The sequence below is a fragment of the Saccopteryx bilineata genome, chromosome 7 (genome assembly GCF_036850765.1).
Source record: "Saccopteryx bilineata isolate mSacBil1 chromosome 7, mSacBil1_pri_phased_curated, whole genome shotgun sequence".
In the NCBI taxonomy this organism is placed as follows: domain Eukaryota; kingdom Metazoa; phylum Chordata; class Mammalia; order Chiroptera; family Emballonuridae; genus Saccopteryx; species Saccopteryx bilineata.
The window spans coordinates 78,521,110-78,541,465 of NC_089496.1; the positions used below are offsets into that span (position 1 = coordinate 78,521,110).

The following is a 20,356-nucleotide window of genomic DNA, read 5'->3' on the forward strand; positions in this document are numbered from 1 at the left end:
ATAAGGGCCTGAGATTTGATGGCCCCAAAGCAGGTGTAACAAACAGCTGGAGAGGACAAACAATATTGCTTCTTGGCAGCCAGGTGCACTGGTCCCAGGAAGTGTGATGGCCAGCCCAGCTTCTGTTTTCAAACTCTTCGTCCCTCCCTCCCTCCTTCCCTCCCTCCCTCCCTCCCCCCTTTTCTCTCTCCCTCTCTTCCTTCCTTTCTTCCTTTGCTCCCTTCTTCTGCCCTCCTCCCCTCCCTCCTTCCCTTTCTCCTTTACTCTCTCCCTTGCTCTGTACTTCTTCCCTTCCTCTCTTCCTCTCTTCTTTTCATCACTCATTAACTAATCCAAAACACATATTTGAGTTATTTCTAGGTGCCAGGAGCTCTGCTTAGATTTTTATTGTTACAAAAACGTTTGTTCTTTGCCTTAGAGGACATTGCACCATTTTTTATAGATTATTCATTCATTCAACACACATTTCTGAGTTGCTAGGTTAGGAAAATACAGCCCCCTGGGGTTGGCGTTTACACTGAAAATGCCCTAGACAATTAGCAACTCTCTTCCCCCAAGCTGCAGAGGAAATACAGTTCTTATAAAGACCGATTACAGAATCACCCAGCTTTCCCTTTCCCCGTCCCTTTCTCAATTCCTCCATTTCTTTGTCCGCTAACGTTTCTTCCCAAAAGGGGAAATATTTCATGCTGAAATTCTAAATCCTCTGACTGCAGACAAGGCCTTGGAGGGTATAAATAAGCATTTGAATATTTAGCAAAAATGACTGCTATGTGAAGCTCAAAGCACTGTCATACTGCAGAGCCCGCTTTAATCACAGCCACAGGGAAAGCATTTGTCACTGTCCTATCACACAGGAATGATTTTCCCACTGGCAATGGCAGCATGTCAGCTGGCTGGGGAGCCAGTGCCTCCTTGGTCCTCCGGGTCACAATATCAGTTGGCGTGCTTCACCACTGCCAGGCACTGACATTTCTAGTTTTTTTCAGGAGGCACCAGGTCAGGGAACAAAACTGCAGAATCACAGACAAATTCTTATTTACACTGAATGTGAATCTTATTTTGGCTCAGAAGCTTACACATTTCCAACTCTTATAGTTCAATACATCAGAGATGACTTGGAGCTTTGCTGACCGAAGTCAGCTGATAGACTTTGGATCTTATCATTTATTTATTTATTTATTATTTATTTATTTATTTGTATTTTTCTGAAGCTGGAAACGGGGAGAGACAGTCAGACAGACTCCCGCACGCGCCCGACCGGGATCCATCCGGCACGCCCACCGGGATCCATCCGGCACGCCCACCAGGGGCCACCCTTTGCCCACCAGGGGGCGATGCTCTGCCCCTCCGGGGCGTCGCTCTGCCGCGACCAGAGCCACTCTAGCGCCTGGGGCAGAGGCCAAGGAACCATCCCCAGCGCCCGGGCCATCTTTGCTCCAATGGAGCCTTGGCTGCGGGAGGGGAAGAGAGAGACAGAGAGGAAGGAGGAGGGGGGGTGGAGAAGCAAATGGGCGCTTCTCCTATGTGCCCTGGCCGGGAATCAAACCCGGGTCCCCCATACGCCAGGCCGACACTCTACTGCTGAGCCAACCGGCCAGGGCCCAGCTTTTCTTTTTTCTTTTTTTTAAAATTTTTATTTTATTTTATTTATTCATTTTAGAGAGGAGAGAGAGGGGGAGAGAGAGAGAGCGAGAGACAGGGGGGAGGAGCTGGAAGCATCAACTCCCATATGTGCCTTGACCAGGCAAGCCCAGGGTTTCGAACCGGCGACCTCAGCATTTCCAGGTCGACGCTTTATCCACTGCGCCACCACAGGTCAGGCATCATTCCTTTAAATTCTCAAGGTGGGAGGTAGAAAGTGTCTCTGTAAAGCTACAATAATTTCCATTTCTAAATAAAGCCACAGCTTTGCTTGGAGCTGTGCTTGGGCACCACTTACCTCTAAGTCCAGCTCAGAAGGAGCACAACAAAGGGAGGGCTTAGAGAGGGAAACTGAGTCCTCTGGGAAGGGAGTTTGGAACTATCATTCATTGCCTCCCAAAGAATGCTGCCAAGGAGTCCTTCAGACGTTTACCCGGCACAATTCATAGCCATGTAGACTCAGTGATAACTGTCTCTCTCTCGGGAGTACCTTAACATTAGACTGATAACTTTCGATTCTAGCTAAGGTGCAGTTATTAGAGATCAGATTTACTCTCCCACATGAAACAAAAACCGGACAAAATATATAAAATAAGTTTTCAAGACATTGAATACCAAGCAATAAAGGATTCCTGAGAACGCTATGATCATCCCAGCTTCCTGCCTCGAGAGACATCACAGGTTTCAGTTTCGCGGTGAGGAAAACGCAAATCCAGTGCAATGGATTCCCGGAGCTGAGGAATGGGGCTGAGAGGCGGAAAGACTGAAGCAGCCACAGTCTGCAAGTCGCTATGCTGGGAAGCCGCCTGCAGAGAACACCGACAACCTCAAGAGCATCCCCACTGCGTATTCAGCTGAGCAATGATCAGGGTGTGAAAGAGGTACGTGAGGCTCGGGAAAGAAACACCCCAAAGGATGGGAGACAGTGGGGCCCAACAATCACATGCAGCTGAAAATAGTGCCTGTTTCCAAAAGACAGGCTGGAAAGCTTCATCATTCCTAGAGCGTGTGAAAAAATACACAGGAGCTTCTTACTTCTCTAGTGGGAAAATTTACCTTTTTTGTGTGTGTGTATTTTTCTGAAGCTGGAAACAGGGAGAGACAGTCAGACAGACTCCCGCATGCGCCCGACCGGGATCCACCCGGCACGCCCACCAGGGGGCGATGCTCTGCCCCTCTCGGGCGTCGCTCTGCACCAGAGCCACTCTAGCGCCTGGGGCAGAGGCCAAGGAGCCATCCCCAGCACCCGGGCCATCTTTGCTCCAATGGAGCCTTGGCTGCGGGAGGGGAAGAGAGAGACAGAGAGGAAGGAGTGGGGGGTGGAGAAGCAAATGGGCATTTCTCCTATGTGCCCTGGCCTGGAATCAAACCCGGGTCCCCCGCACGCCAGGCGGACGCTCTACTGCTGAGCCAACCGGCCAGGGCCGGAAAATTTACCTTTTGACTGAGCACTGCTCTATCTAGTCTTGCCTAACAAATCTTAAAAGCAAGAGCCAAAAGGATCAATGTATTTCTAAATAACTGAACTGAATTCCCAGGGGGGTCGGGGAAACTCAAGAATATTTATAGGACTACAAAACATATCCGGCATCCAAAACAAAGTAAAATTCACAGTGTCTGGCATCCAATAAAAATTACCATGCATGAAAAGAAGTAACAAAATACAACTCATAATGAGGAGAAAAACCAGTCAATTAAAATCAACCTAGAGCTCACATGGCTGTTAGAATTAGCAGACAGGGACATTAAAACAGCTGTTACAACTACATCCCATATGCTCAAAAGGGTAAGTAGAGACAGAAGTTTTTTAAAGACTCCAAATCAACTTCTAGAGGTGAAAACTACAACATGTCAGATGAAAAAAATGCTTTGGATGAGATTAATGGCAGATCAAATATAGCAGAAGAAAATTTCGGTATATCGAAGATAGAACAATAGAAAGTATTCAAAGTGCAAAACAAAGAAAAAGAGAATTTAAAAATTGAACAGAGCATCAGTGAGCTGTGGTAGTTTAATATAAGTGTAATTGAGGAAAGAGACAGAAACATAATTTAAGAAATAATGACCAGAATTTTTCATACTTGATGAAAACTCTAAACCCACAAATCCAAGAAGGTCAAAAGACCCTAAAGCACAAAATATATTTTTTTGGAAAATACTCCAAGGATCATCGTAATCAAATGCTCACCATCAGTGATGCAGAGAAAAAACCAGGGGATTGAAGAAAAGGGTTACAGATTTCTTATCAGAAACAATGAGTGAGAAGACAGTGAGTAATATCTAAATTGCTGGGGGGGGGGGGGAAACATTTGAACTAGAATTCTATACCCACAGAAAATATTTTCCAGAAACAAAGTTGAAATGAAAGCTTTTTCAGAAATAGAAAAGCCGAAAGAATTCATCACCAGTACACCCACACCCCGAGAAAATTATACCAGATGGAAATATGGGTGTACACAAAGAGGAGCTTCAGAGGCGGTAACGACATGGGTAAATATGTAATTTTTATTACTATTTAAACCTCTTTTAAAGGATAATTATTTAAACAAAATGTTTAACAATGTGGTATGGGATTTATAGTGTGTGTGTGTGTGTGTGTGTGTGTGTGTGTGTGTAAAATGTATGACAACTCTACCATAAAATCTGGAAAGAGGAAAATGAAAGTATATTGTTATAAGATTCTTATACCTACATGAAGTGGCATAATATCATTTGAATGAGGATTCTGATAAATTAAAGATGAATCCTATAAACCCTAAAGCAGTCACTAAAATAACAAAACAAAGAATTATAACTAAATAATCCAGCAAAGATAAAATGAAACAAAAAAAAAATTGAACAATTTTCAAACTCTGGTTTAAGATACTAATAATAAATCCTGTTGAAATTTGAGGCAGTGATTTTCAGTATAGGAGAAGTGGCAGAGAGGCAGCGGGCTTTGAGGAGGAGTGGAATCAATTCAGATTGGGGAGTAGATGCTGAACAGAATGGACGGCAAAGAAAGGCTGGAGAGAGAAAGCAAAAGAAACTGAGGAGACAGAGGTCAGGAATGAGGAAATATTTTGACACATCTATACTTTTCCATTTTAAAATGATAAAGTCTTGACCCTTCACCCACCCTTGGATTATACAAAAAAACAAACAAACAAACAAAAAACACCCAAGTTAGTGACTATAACTCTCTTCACTTCTTAATACTCTTCTACAAGACTATACTTTCAGGGATCATTTCTATAGTTAGTTCCTTAGTACTCCTCTACATTTCAGCTGATGACTTGATCTCTTACTACATTGATAAAACTAAAAAACATTGAATGGGAACTCTCTGATCTTCCTATGAGCAATTCTGCCATTTTGCTACATCTGCCCCTCACTGCTGATTCCTGCCTCCTGATGTAAATGAAAAATTTCTGCCCTTCTGCTTATTATGTTACTTAGGGCTTGGCACTGTCTTTTTTTTTTAATTTTTAATTTTTTATTTATTCATTTTAGAGAGGAGAGGGAGAGAGAGAGAGAGAGAGAGAGAGAGAGAGAGAGAGAGAGAGAGAGAGAAAGAAGAGACAGAGAGAAGGGGGGGAGGAGCTGGAAGCATCAACTCCCATATGTGCCTTGACCAGGCAAGCCCAGGGTTTCGAACCAGCGACCTCGGCATTTCCAGGTCAATGCTTTATCCACTGCGCCACCACAGGTCAGGCTTGGCACTGTCTTTTGCATCATTCTTTGTGGCATTGATATGTGCTAGCCCTATGTGCCCTGCTTCCCACCACATGACCATGGGGCTCAAAGTCCTTCTAACCTCTGCCATGCTGACCCAATTTTGTGGACGATCTTGATTCTTGGTTTCCTGCTGTGAGCTCTAGTTCTGCCCTGTAACCACTGACAATTTTGACTATAGCTCTGCATCTTGCCTACACCACACATATTTTCTCCACAGCCATGCTCTTCTTCCTTGACCCCTGTCTTATATATTTATATTAAAATAATCTTATAATATATGCAAAGAAAATAATAATACTCAAATGTATAGATAATGAAACTGAGTGGGACAGAATGATTTACCCAGGGTCACATAGGAAGTGAAGGAGCTGGGGGTTAAGCCCAGGTATTCTGATCACAAATAATTTCATTACACCAAAGCAGTTGAGCTAATGGGCATGATCACTGTCTCAGTAAAGATTTGAATTCTGACCCTTCTTCAGATTGTACCTGACCTAGGAAGTTTCTGGGAGGCTGATTCCCTTTTACAATTAGGACTGCTCTTCTGTTCCCTGTGCTAGTCTGTGCCTCCAGCTCTCAGAAGCCCATTCATTGCGTGAGGAGGAAGTTCGTGTTTGTTTTTGGCTGTACGTTATTTTGATCAGGGGTGGCAAAGTGAGGTATAAAAATTGATATAGACCAAGTTTTTGTTGTTTTTTTAATTGAGCATTTTCTTTATTGTTCTTCTTTTTTTTTTACAGAGACAGAAAGTCAGAGAGAAGGATAGATAGGGACAGACAGACAGGAACGGAGAGAGATGAGAAGCATCAATCATCAGTTTTTCATTGCAACACCTTAGCTGTTCATTGATTGCTTTCTCATATGTGCCTTGACCGTGGGCCTTCAGCAGACCGAGACCCCTTGCTCAAGCCAGTGACCTTGGGTCCAAGCTGGTGAGCTTTGCTCAAAACAGATGAGCCCGTGCTCAAGCTGGCAACCTCGGGGTCTCAAACCTGGGTCCTCTGCATCCCAGTCCGATGCTCTACTGCGCCACCGCCTGGTCAGGCGATATAGACCAAGTTTTTGCAAAATGTCCTAACCTTCATGAACTCACAGAACCATCATAATAATCTTGTGAAAAGGGGCTCAGGACACCATTTATGTATGTATGTGTGTATGCATGCATGCATGTATCTATTTGAATGAAGCAAATTAGAGGATTTTCATTACCAGACAACAAGAAGTATTCATAAGTTAAATTAATCAAAACAGCATGGCACTGACACAAAGACAAAGAGAGCAAAGCAAAGCAAACCAAATCATACGTGTAAAATTCTACTTAAGCTTTAAAAACAAAAAGCATAAGGCCATAATTTTTCCTATCACACATAATGTAAAACAATATGAGGGGCCTAATTTCTAGCATATTGGTCATATCAATAATTGTAAATGATAAAAATCATCTATTAAAAAATAAAACGATATTTAGTTTCACAAAATGAAAGAATGATGGAGATGGATGGTGGTGATTGCACACTTCACCTTCAAGACCTAGCCCTTTCTAAAGGCCCCCTCCCCCCCTCCTGGCCTGACCTGTGGTGGTGCAGTGGATAAAGCATCGACCTGGAAACACTGAGGTTGCCGGTTCAAAATCCTGGGCTTGCCTGACCAGGCGGTGGCGCAGTGGATAGAGCGTCGGACTGGGACGCGGAGGACCCAGGTTCGAGACCCCGAGGTCGCCAGCTTGAGCGTGGGCTCATCTGGTTTGAGCAAAAGCTCACCAGCTTGGACCCAAGGCCGCTGGCTCGAGCACGGGGTCACTCGGTCTGCTGTAGCCCCCCGGTCAAGGCACATATGAGAAAGCAATCAATGAACAACTAAGGTGTTGCAATGAAAAACTAATGATTGATGCTTCTCATCTCTCTCCGTTCCTGTCTGTCTGTCTGTCCCTGTGTATCCCTCTCTCTGACTCACTCTCTGTGTCTGTAAAAATAAATTTAAAAAAAAAAAAAAAAAAGTAAAAACCCTGGGCTTGCCTCGTCAAGGCACATATGGGAGTTGATGCTTCCAGCTCCTCCACCCTTCTCTCTCTCTGTCTCTCTCTCCTCTCTCTCTCTCTCTCTGTCTCTCTCTCGCCCTCTCTCTCTCCTCTCTAAAAATGAATAAATAAATAAATAAATAAAAATAAAGGCCCCCTCCTAATATCATCCCAGGATTTTAGCTTACAAGTTTTAAGGCAACACTACAAATGGCCATTTAGACTATACTGCCCTTTAAGGACAAGTGTAGAGTTGAGCTGTGAATTCAAGTCAATTCTCTGCTACCTTCACAGGCCATCCAGGGATACAACATAGCTTGAACACACACAGATTTACTTGACACCTGAGCCTGGATTCTTCTCATTACTTCATCCTCTCTCCCACTATCTGGGTCCGTTGGATGTACCACAGATACCCACCTCCTGTCCTGTTATATTTTTCGGTAGACATCGCTAATTCGTCACATCACCCTTTCAGGTAGAAGCCAGACAGTTTTCACTCTTCCTCTAGACAGACTGTGGGTATTTCAAAACGGGGCAATCACGACTCCAGCCGGGGTGGATGTAATTCTGCTTTCATCCTGCGTGGTATTTACCATGGAATTCAGGACCTTCATTCATCTCTCCCCCAAATGTGTCAATCGTACTCACAAAGCCATTGCTCCAACTGGTACTCTTTTAAGCTCATTGTTTTTCCAGTGTTAATGGAAAACATAGTGACATATTTTCATTTTATTTTTGCTCTATTTCTACCCAAGGGGAGTCCCTAAACTCTCCTGCTTACAGGAACTCCATTAGGTTTTCATGTTTGTAGGTATTTGCTCTGAACCAAAGTTAGCCAGGATTTATATCGCAATTTCCTAAAATGTAGAAAAGAGGAAGAGGGAAAAGGATGTTATTGTTGTTGAATGCCTATCCACTGAGAACAGCAGAAGCAGAAGGACATTTTTTGATTTTGCCTAAATTAGCATTGCTAGATAAATTGGGAGCCTTCTACATCCTCCGGGTTGCCAGGAGAGGATGCCAGCTAATTTTAGCCCACTGTGTAAATATAACCGGCACTGGTATGCAGTGGCCTTTAACACTGGCGAGGGTCAGTGATGTCTATAGCAGCCGAAGAAGTCTCTGCGCTAACCCATATTGACCAGACTTCCTGGACCCTTAAGCCCTCCCAGACATATTGACTTTCCACTTGGAAATGACCTGCAGATCATTTGGTCTGACCCCCTGCATGACCCATGGCCTCTTCCACTTCTCTGAGCAAAAAATTGCCCACATAAAAGCAATTTTAATAAGGCAACATCCTGGCCCTGGCCGGTTGGCTCAGCAGTAGAGCGTCGGCCTGGCATGCGGGGGACCCGGGTTCGATTCCCGGCCAGGGCACATAGGGAAAGCGCCCATTTGCTTCTCCACCCCCACCCCCTTCTCCCTCTCTGTCTCTCTCTTCCCCTCCCGCAGCCAAGGCTCCATTGGAGCAAAGATGGCCCGGGCGCTGGGGATGGCTCCTTGGCCTCTGCCCCAGGCGCTAGTGGCTCTGGTCGCGGCAGAGCTACACCCCGGAGGGGCAGAGCGTCGCCTCTGGTGGGCGTGCCGGGTGGATCCCGGTCGGGCGCATGCGGGAGTCTGTCTGACTGTATCTCCCCGTTTCCAGCTTCAGAAAAATACAAAAAAAAAAAAAAAAAAAAAGGCAACATCCTTAATGAGCTAATACTTAAATGAATTAATATATGTAAAGCATTTAGAAGAGTTCATGGAAGATGACAAGTGTTTAATAAGCGTTAACTATTGTTTACTATTATGTGGATTGAAATCTCAGCTCCCCATTTACTAGTTGGATATCCTTCTGTGAGATAACCTAAGCCTTGATGCTCTCATCTATAAAATGGGCATAAGAAAAAGTCCTATCTGATAGGATTGCTGTTAGTACCAAATGAGTTGAAACATACACAGATTTTTCCTGGCCTCTGCCTGGCGCCTGTGTGTGCCCGGGATGTGGTGGCTGCTCTTGTTACTTCTCTAGGCCTTTGAGAATCTCTTCAGTCATACTGACAAAACATTCAATTTAGATCGTTCCAGAAACAATTTCAGAGTGGCTAGAGAAACTTAGAAAAGATATATATGTGTTGTGTGTATGTATTCCTTGTCAATATTTTTTCTTGTACGGCCACTAAGATTAAGATCATGATAAAAACAAATGGTTTTAAAACATGGAACTCAATGAAACATGTAACAGTAATCATAGAACAATATTCAGGAAAGAAAGGAAACCTTTCTGGGTTTTTCTCCTCTATCTTTATTGTTTCTGGGTGGGTTTTGTTTTATTTTGTGTTAGTTGCAACAACTAGAGTATGCTAGCGTTACTAGACAAAGTGGACCAGCTATGCTGCTGTTCTACTCCAAAGCTCCTTGATGGACATAGATAGTGATAGTGACTGAGGTCTAAGTAAAAACTACTTCTCTGCAGATTATGTGGACCTGAAGAAAGCCCTAAGAGGCTAATATAAACTGGCAGATAGTCCCCAAATGATCCTCATTCATTCAAGTATGTATCATGTTGTCTCTTTTTAGCAATCAGTGCATTTGCTTAGGCCAATATTAGTTCGTCTGTATTTCCTGAGCCAGCCTGGCCAGCAGTCTTATAAGATAGTGATGGGAGGAAGCAGGCCCACCGTGTGAAAACAGGCAACAGAACAACTGCACAGGAAATAATTCGGTATTTAAATAGTGTGGACTAGTGCCAGGTTATTTTCTTTTCATGGAGAAAAAATTTTTTTAGGTAAACTATTTCTCATACAATATTTAAAAAATGTACTCCCAGGAGTTTTCTCTCAATTTTAGTTTCTTTTGGAAGCAAAGGTTTCATTGTAATGACAGAATTACCATGCGTGGTCCTTGGCCAACACCTGTCACTCTCCTCCCTGCCAGTGTAGTCAAATCGTGCTTCTATGCAATAAAAGGCTGTGACAAGAGGGAGACATTTAACCCCAGTATGAAGAGGTATATTGTCATGGCTCTAGTGCGAAGAGAACAGGCCGAAACTCAGACTGTGTTTAACATTCCACTTTATAATCGGCAATCTGTGTGACCTAGAGAAAGTAACTTAGCCTCTCAGGACCTCTAAACAGGAACAGCGATCCCTGCTTCACATGTTTGCTGTTAGCTCAGTAGTCGTTAGTGCTTTGCATATATAATTCTGTTTAAGCCTCACAACACATCTGTGAGGTGGGTATTACACTGCTCACAAAAATGAAGGGATCAGGGCACATGCAGGTACTCCAGTACTTTCAGCTTTTTGTACAGTGCATTTTCACCAATGAAATAAAAGTTGGTTTTGCATCTCATTTGCATAATTGAACAACTTTGTTTGCCTTGTCATTTGCTTTTCTGATGTTCTTGTTTAATAAAAAGAATCAAATGCTTTTTTTTATCGCCTCATATTCATTTTGAAATATCTCCTAATTTTTGGGAGCAGTATATTATTAACCATATTTTATAAATGAGAAAACCAAAGCTAGTAAGTATTTAAAAGTCATACCTTGCTACTTCCTACAGGCTTCTGTAGTGCTGATGTTGAACTCGGCACATGCGTGATAAAGTGTTCTCCCTGAGAGGATACTGCCATGCGTGGAAATTTGGTTCAGATACCCAAAACAGACTGCACCCGTACTTACCGCTATTGGGAGGTAAAAGGGGCAAGATGACTATAGCCTCCCCACATGCATCCTTTCTGTCTGTCTGTCTGCCTTCCTTTTTCCCCACTCTGGATTAATGACAATTTTTCTGAACTGCTGGTAACTTGGTTGACTAGAATAGCTATTCCTCCTAGAGTAGGAGCAAGGTTTTTTTATCTCATTTCTTCCGTTAATAGACCTGCTCACTCCTGCCCCCACACGTGCACTTGCACACACACACAGTTACAAACACATGTACGTACACACCACTTCCCCCCCCACTCAGTCCCGTCTCCCCACACGCACACTCTGCCACCGCCACAGGCGTACACACAAGCCTTTTCTTCGCAGTGATGTTAAATTGAGTCTGATGAGGGCCCAGACCCTGACGGCTTGGAATATAGACCTGTCTGCTGTAGAAGATGAAAAGGTCAGCACACGAAAAAGCAGAGCAGCAGGAATGAAAGATGCGCAGAAGGCAACTGGCGCCAAGTCAACCAGTAGGTGGCGCCTTCTAAGGAAAACGCCAACAAGTTCCTGTGTGAGAGATCTTCGGCGTCCCTGGGCCCTCTGGGATGCCAATACTCCTCTACGCTACCAGAGCCAGTTTGCAAAAGCAAATTTGGGTTGGGAATTTGTAGCCAAAGCAGTTTTCTTTTTGTATACTCAAGTCTAACATCAGAAAGTTGAGAAGAATCTTAGATATACTGAATATACTTTTCATTTTTCTGAAGATAGCTCTACATTTATTCATTCAACAAACCTTTATTGAATGCCAACTCCAGGCACTGTGTTGAGGGCTGGCAACCCAAGGATGAATGAGACATGGTCCCGGCCCTAAAGGAGCTTACAGTCTAGAAGGGGAGGATGCGTATGGAGTAAAAATGCAATGAAATGTCGCCAGTATATTTGATAAAGGTCATGAGGAGTTGTGTATGGGAATTTAAAAAGTGTCAATTACTTCTAGAAGGTTCAGGAAAGATTTCAGAGAGATGATAACCCTTCAGTGACACTTGGAAGATCAATGTGGTCAAGGCCTTTGCTATTCGGAGTGTGTTCCCTGGATCAGCAGTACCGGCATTCCCTACTAGAGATACAGAGACTGTGGCCCCACTTTAGACCTAATGAGTCATCATAGTAATTTAACAAGACCCCCAAGATGACTGCTACCCCATGAACCTTTGAAAAGTGCTGATATAGGCACCAGGAAGAGCAGAGGAAGAGGAATTCCAGGCAGTGGGGCCAGGTTGAACAAAGGCTGGTAGAAACGACAGTGTGATATGTTTGTGAGAATGTAAGCCACAACAGGGGTGGGAGGGGGAATGTGGTACAAATGAAGGCAGGTCCAGCCCACAGAGGGCCTCGAAGCCATGCAGAGAGGGCTGGACTTGATCGTATGGGCAATGGGGAGTCAATAAATTATGTAAAGTAAGACTGTGACATCATCAGATCACACACTTAAAAGCGGAGTGAGAAACCTTTCTGGCAAACAGAGTAATCGAGATGTGGTTGGACACAACTCTGAAAGGAGGAGAACTGCTCAGAGATAGAAGGCAAGAAAATAACATCATTTAATTGATTTGACTGGATGTGATTTATTTTAAAGTCGTAAAGCTAAATGCCTGACAATAGTGTGGAAGATGAATTGGAGGAGCATAATACCAGAGGCTGGGAGGCCAGCTGGCATAGCCTAATCCTGGTCAGAGAGGAAGATCCAAGCCGCAGAAGGAGTTGTGTGGATGGAGAGGCAGAGACGCCTTTCAGAGAGAAAGTGCGGCGGAGCTGGCAAACCTACGCGGTGGTTGGAAAACTGCTCTCTGGAGATGGGTGAGCCAGGGATTTCTGGCTGATAGGGCAGAAGCGATATGGTGAGGCTTAAGTACTGCAATGAAAGATGCTGAGTTCTGGGCAGGGTCTGTCGAGTTTGGGCCCTCTGCAGAATATAGCCATGGAGATAGACATGACACAGTAGCACCAAATACCAACCTTCATCTGCAAGGTCTCTCTTGGAATCCCTCAATTAAAATCTTCTTTACTTACTTAGAAAGCATTTAATTAAACTCCATAAATAATTAGCTGATGTAGAATCCGGTGGCTATGAACTCAGACTCGACAGCTTCCAGCTGATCTTCTACTCGCTGCCTTTGCTTAGGGCACACATGGTAGGGAGCGCCATCAAGGGTCAGCTGAACTCCGAGTGTGATTCTGGGGAGAGAACAAGAGCACTTCTTCCTGTCCTCCCTGGAGCTTTAAGTCTAATTCAATTTAACAAATAACCTAAGCGTCCACTAGGAGTCCAGCACTGTGCTAAGCACTGGAGACACAAGATAAGCAAGAGGGACAGTTTTCTCACCTCCACCAGACTTATATCTAGCAAGAGAGACAAAGTTAAACTGAAAATAACTGGGCAGATACAGAAGTCTTCTCCTCAGTTCCCCCTTCAAGAAAGGCCTTGCTGCTCAGCCTCCAGCAGTTAGTGCCCTCGGGTCTACTCAGCTTCCAAGCCAAAGTCACACTATTCAGCTTCCAAGCCAAAGTCACACTATTCTCAGAGCAGCTGCCAGACAACTGAGGAACACAGCAGTGGTGGCTGAGAGCATGCAATTCTTGGGGTGGCCCCTAGGTACCATATAAAAATACAGGACACTCAGTTAAATTTGCATTGCAGATAAACAATGAGTACTTTCTAGTATAAGTATGTTCCAAATATTGCATAGGAGGCCCTGGCCGGTTGGCTCAGTGGTAGAGCGTCGGCCTGGTGTGCAGGAGTCCCAGGCTCAATTCCCGGCCAGGGCACACAGGAGAAGCACCCATCTGCTTCTCCACCCCTCCCCCTCTCCTTCCTCTCTGTCTCTTTCTTCCCCTCCTGCAGCCAGGGCTCCATTGGAGTAAAGTTGGCCCGGGCGTTGAGGATGGCTCTATGGCCTCTGCCTCAGGCGCTAGAATGGCTCTGGTTGCAACAGAGCGAAGTCTCAGATGGGCAGAGCATCACCCCCTGGTGGGCATGCTGGGTGGATCCCGGTTGGACGCATGCAGGAGTCTGTCTGACTGCCTCCCCATTTCCAACTTCAGAAAAATACAAACAACAACAACAACAACAAATACCAAACATTGCATAGGATATACTTACACTACAAAATGTGTTTATCTGCAATGCAAATTTAATAGCACTCCATATTTGATCTGGGAGCCTTCCTCCTCAGCCAATGATTAAGCAAGGCAGAGGCACACAGGCCTCCCATTTCCACTTGACCTCAGACTATATTAATAGGCAATCTTTGCTGCAGAGCTCTTGTTAGGCTGGTAGGGTTTTTGTCACCCTTTTATTCCGGTCTGATGACTCTCTCTCTACATAATCCTGATTTGTCCCCTTTTCCTTTCACAGGTGTTTACTCCCTAATAAATCTCTGGCATTTCTAACTCAATTTCAGCATCTGTTTTCCAGACAGCTCGACTTACAAGAGGTGGTATCAAGAATAATCTGAGAAAGTAAGTGGCAAGACAATGATTTGGGGATGGGGTCCTTCACCACCCAGCGAGTTATGAGGACTCATCCCTGTTCCTGTTGGCAGGTGGTGTGAAGGTAGCCCTGAGCAGGGGATACAGCCCAGTTGTTGGAAGTTTCACCAGTGGTGAGCTGGAATGGCATGTAGGCAGAGAGGGATGCACTGATTCAAGCATTTAAATGTGCATTGAGATCTGTAAATATAAAGGTGATGGAATTGGATGATTATCACTAAGTTGCGCTGATACCCTGCAGGAGGATAGTGAAAAGCTGAGAACAGTTAACAGTTAAAACAAAGAAGCCCTCTTACTATGTGTGGGCAGAAAAGCTGAAGATAAAGTACCGGATTGAATGGAGTTATTGAACTTCAAAGACAATTGAATGCTCCATCTGTGCAGAGCTATTATGCCAAAGGCAGACCCTAGTTGGCAAAACCTGGACCCACGGCACAGGATTGGAAGATTTGGGCGGATATGCCCTAAACTTCTCCGAACCTGCCGAGCCTACGGGAGTGGCTCTCTTCATCCATTAAGAGTTAGCACATTTCTTGTGCAGGAAGGCTGTCAAGGAGGTTTTCTCCAGAAAGGCAACAGCTGACTCCCTCTTCCTCTCCTGGACACCAGGCCTGTGATCAGGGTTAAATCCCAGAGTAACTAACTCCACCAAGGATACGTTGGGCCTGATAAGGGAAGAAAGTGGCTATAACCCCAAAGGAACTGCGAGATGAGATCAGGGTGCTTTATCAAGAGGGCTGTAGCCCCGGCCGGTTGGCTCAGCGGTAGAGCGTCGGCCTAGCGTGCGGAGGACCTGGGTTCGATTCCCGGCCAGGGCACACAGGAGAAGCGCCCATTTGCTTCTCCACCCCCCCCTCCTTCCTCTCTGTCTCTCTCTTCCCCTCCCGCAGCCAAGGCTCCATTGGAGCAAAGATGGCCCGGGCGCTGGGCATGGCTCTGTGGCCTCTGCCTCAGGCGCTAGAGTGGCTCTGGTCGCAACATGGCGACGCCCAGGATGGGCAGAGCATCGCCCCCTGGGGGGCAGAGCACCGCCCCTGGTGGGCGTGCCAGGTGGATCCCGGTCCGGCGCATGCGGGAGTCTGTCTGACTGTCTCTCCCTGTTTCCGGCTTCAGAAAAATGAAAAAAAAAAAAAAAGAGGGCTGTAACATAAGTCGGGATAAGGGAGAGAATTATTTTTATACCTTGGTCACTCTCTTAAGGTACATAAAGCCCCCAGGAAACAATTGCTGCTGGGGTAGATCCTAGAATCCTGGAGAAAGCAATGGCCCGTGCTGAAAGGTTGAAATGCCTGACATAGGGGAAGAAATGACAAGGTTCGGGGAAGCGAGCTTGCGGGAAAGGGTGTATTTAGGTAAGGCCAGATGACCAATGAGGACACACGATTTAGCACAGCATTGGGAATAGGCTGGTGAGAGGAGCATGCCCAGCATCCCCAAGTGGTGCAGTGCTGCTTCTCTCTGGCATCAGGGCTGACAATAGAAGAGTCTGTAACAGAACTTGGCTCACCAATGGCAATGGAAATGTTTCCTCCCTTCTAGTGCAGCGGTTCTCAACCTGTGGGTCGCGACCCCAGCAGGGGTCGCCTAAAGCCATCGGAAAATACATAATGCCTATCAGGTATTTACATTCCGAATCATAACTGTAGCAAAATTACAGTTATGAAGTAGCCACCAAAATTATTTTTTGGTTTGGGGTCACCGCAACATGAGGAACTGTATTGCGGGGTCACGGCATTAGAAAGGTTGAGAACCACTGTTCTAGTAGGCTGAATGGTGGCCCCCAAATATATATGTCCTCCTCCTAATTCTTGGAATCTATGGACATTACCTTACTTGGAAAAAGAGTCTTTCATAATGTGAATTAGTTAAGGATCTTAAGATGAGGAATCATCTGGATAGACCTCAAATGTGTCTTTATAAGAGACAAACACAGAGGAGAGACCCATGGAAGGCAGTGGGAACATGGAGGCAGAGACTCGAGTTATGCAGCCACAGCCAAGGATGTCTGGAGCCCCCAGTGGCTGGAAGACCAAAGGAATAGATTCTACCCTTGCGCCTTCAAAAAGAATACAGCCTGGCCAACTCCATAATTTTGGACTCTGGCCTCCAGACTGTGAGATAACACATTTCTGTTGTTTTAAGCTACTAAGTTGATGGTTGTTTGTTGTGGCTACCCTAAGAAACCAATACACTTTCTTCCTTTCACAGATGTTACTCCCCCATCCTTCCCATTCCTAACTATAGTTCTGCATCTGCTTCCTACAGAGCACACCTGCAACAGCACATCTAATACAGTGAAATTGTATGATTGGGAAGAGTACATAGGAAGGGCACTTAGTCCAGTCCTAGGGTTATTGGAGGGGAGGGGATCACAGAGGGCTTTCTGGAGGACGTGACATCTCAAGTGAGGATAGAAGTCGCCTGAAGGTAGAAGTGAGACAAATAAAGACATTCCAGAGAATGTAACATACTCAAAAAGCATTCAGGGTGGGGGAAGGAAGTAGTGGGAGCTAAGGGCAGTGAGGCAAGCAGAGGCCAGATCAAACTGGGCTTTGCACGTCATCTTCGGTCTTTGCACTTAATCCTAAAAGGATTGTAAAAAGAGGGTGCCATGATCAGCATTTCACTAGTAAAGATGAATTCCTTTGGCTTCAAAAAATTGCAGGAATGCAACTATTCCTGAGAAAGATCCCACAATGAAACCTTCGCCTGTATTGATGTCTTTGTGTGACCAACTGTATCTAATCTCATCCTAAGAATGTTTCCACTGCGCAGACAGAGACAGAGATAGAGATAGTGACGGAGACATTATGATGGCCTCAGGCAACCCTCTCTTCAAAATTTGATAAGGACGATTTAAAGCCTTTTCTCAATCTTAATATAAAGTGCTTTGCAAAGGCAGTTCCAAGTCTCACCTTCCATCCAACTAGTTGCACCACCCAAGATTCCTTCTAGACATTCTGGAGATGACTTTGGCCATGGCCTCAGGACAAGAAGAGTTTTCAACCCAGAGAGGAGCAGAAGTGATGCAGCAAAAAATGTAAACGGGCCCTGGCCAGTTGGCTCAGCGGTAGAGCGTCAGCCTGGCGTGCGGGGGACCCGGGTTCGATTCCCAGCCAGGGCACATAGGAGAAGCGCCCATTTGCTTCTCCCCTCCCCCTCCTTTCTCTCTGCCTCTCTATTCCCCTCCCGCAGCCAAGGCTCCATTGGAGCAAAGATGACCCGGGCGCTGGGGATGGCTCCTTGGAATCTGCCCCAGGCGCTAGAGTGGTTCTGGTTGCGGCAGAGCGACGCCCCGGAGGGGCAGAGCATCGCCCCCTGGTGGGCAGAGCATCGCCCCCTGGTGGGCGTGCCGGGTGGATCCCGGTCGGGCGCACGCGGGAGTCTGTCTGACTGTCTCTCCCCATTTCCAGCTTCAGGGAAAAAAAAAAAAAAAGTCAACGTCTGCAACTTTAGAATGCTCCCCGGGGACTGACTGCCAGGGGCGGGGGGATGCATGGGGTGCTTATCTCAGAGTACATACAGCCTGAGCTCAGCCCCAGCAGGAAGAGGCAGCAGCACCCGCTCCTGGAAGGCCCAGCCTCCACAGGAAATTGTTATCTTACCTCTCTTGGGGAACAAAGAGGAAGCTTCATTTGATGCAAACATCAAAAAACGAGTGGCCTGAAGGCCCACATCTGCTATATTTTCTTTGGTTCTTTGGCGCTGTTGTTGTTTGTTAACTGAATCAACATTCAAGTATTAGAAAAGCTCATGTAACAGTCCAGCCTTCCAGGTTATCTTGTCAGATCAGGAGCCCCGCTTCAGTTCACCCCCATTGCTACAGTGATGAGAGGGGAGTGGCCATCCCCTTGGCAAGGGACACGCCTGCTTCTGTGGACACTGTCCCTGCCCTCCCGATTTCCTCCTCAACACAGAGCAAATATTTTGTTTTGCTAACACAGGTAGAAGAAATATTTATCTGTAGCCGGAGTCCCACCAAATGTGGGAAAATGAGTGTCGCACTGAGAAGGCCAGAGCTTGTAGACAAGTAGGGCAGACTGCCCAGCGTTGTTCCTCTGACACGAGCCAGCGTCCTTCGTTCAGCTTACACGTCCGCATTCGTATCCCCTGCTCTAAAGGTTTTCAGGGCCTCGGTCCCTCACCGCCTGGTCTAGTCCCTCTGTTCTGCCTGCAGCTGCCCCTTGTATCCTCCCCACTGAGCCTCCAGGCCTTGCTCCCAACCCCGTGGCTGAGTGGCACCGCAGAGTGTAACCATGTGGAGATAGATACCAAGAGAGGGAACATTCCTGGGAACCCGGGGAACTCCAAACTTCCGGAAAGAAGCCACAGCCAGAAATACAGGGAGACGCGTGGCAGAAAGGTTCTGATCAAAAAGGAAATCACTGTGTTTCAGCTGCCCCTTCCTTCCCCTTTCCTGAAGGGTTAACACATCCGCACACCCAGTCTCGATCATGCGTCAGCATGGAAAACACCAAGAATTAGAGTCTGCTCGGGAATGACTCTTGCTCAGAATCGCGGGGGGGGGGGGGGGGGGGGGGGGGGATGATCCACTGAAGGAGCTCTGCTTTGCTGCTGGAGAGGGGCAGGGTCTTCTCTCCACTGGGGCCCATTTGGGGCAGAGGGGAGAAACTGGGGTAGGGGAGAAGTTTTCTTTGCTAATTCTTTAGTGGTGGGGGTGAGGGTGAGGGGACAGAGGGTGAGGTAGAGCAGCTCTCCCTGGCTAGGAGCATTGAGCATTTTATCACTGACGTTGTTTACAGAAGGATCTCCCACCTCTCCACCCTGCTTCATAGGTTGGTGGGTTTGAACAACAGGGAAGTGTGTGTGTTGTGTGTGTGTGTGCGTGTGCGTGTGCGTGTGTGTGTGTGTATGTGTACATTTGGAGGTCTGGAGGTGTGGAGTGGCATAAAGTTGCATAGGAGGGGGCAGTCCTCCTGGGGCGGGGTACGTAGGTAGAGGTACAGGGATAAGCCCAGGAGTAACAGACCTGACTAGCTGCCGCTGCACTTCATAAACATTGCTTCCACGTAGACCTCCTGCATGGAGGACCATTTCTTTACTTAGCCTCTCGTTTTCCTGCTTAATGCTATACGGAACAATTTGTTTTGCTTCTATTTTTGTGTGTGTGACAGTCAGAGAGACAGAGAGAGGGACATATAGGGACAGCAGACAGGAAGGGAGAGAGATGAGAAGCATCAATTCTCCGTTGCAGCACTTTAGTTGTTCATTGATTGCTTTCTCATATGTGCCTTGACCAGGGCGCTACAGCAGAGCAAGTGACTCCTTGCTCGAGCCAGTGACCTTGGGCTTCAAGCCAACGACCTTTGGGCTCAAGCCAGTTACCATGGTGTCATGTCTATGGTACCACGCTCAAGTTAGAAACCCTGTGCTCAAGCTGGCGACCGCGGGGTTTCAAACCTGAGTCCTCCACATCCTAGTCCAACGCTCTACCCACTGCACCACCACTTGGTCAGGCTGTTTTGCTTCTTAAACATTCTATCAGTACTCAATCCAGCAATGCAACTCCCCTTCGCTCCCTCCCCCATGAGCAGGGTAATAAAGAGGTGCTCTTCCTCAGCCCTTCATTAAATCCTCTCCCCCTTGTCTACCAGACCCAGGACTCTGGGACACAGACAAGCCTGGCCCCTGCTGCTTCGGTGTTAACATGCAGGCAGGACAGCTTTGAGGCACCAGGAGTGTAAGTATTTTGTTTGTTTGTTTGTTTGTATTTTTCTGAAGCTGGAAACGGGGAGAGACAGTCAGACAGACTCCCGCATGTGCCCAA

General features: G+C 46.2%; 1 pseudogene; it reads left to right on the forward strand.

The window, feature by feature from the left end:
• Positions 1–4,850: 4,850 nt before the first annotated feature.
• Positions 4,851–4,944, forward strand: LOC136311297 (small nucleolar RNA U3; annotated as a pseudogene).
• Positions 4,945–20,356: the final 15,412 nt, after the last annotated feature.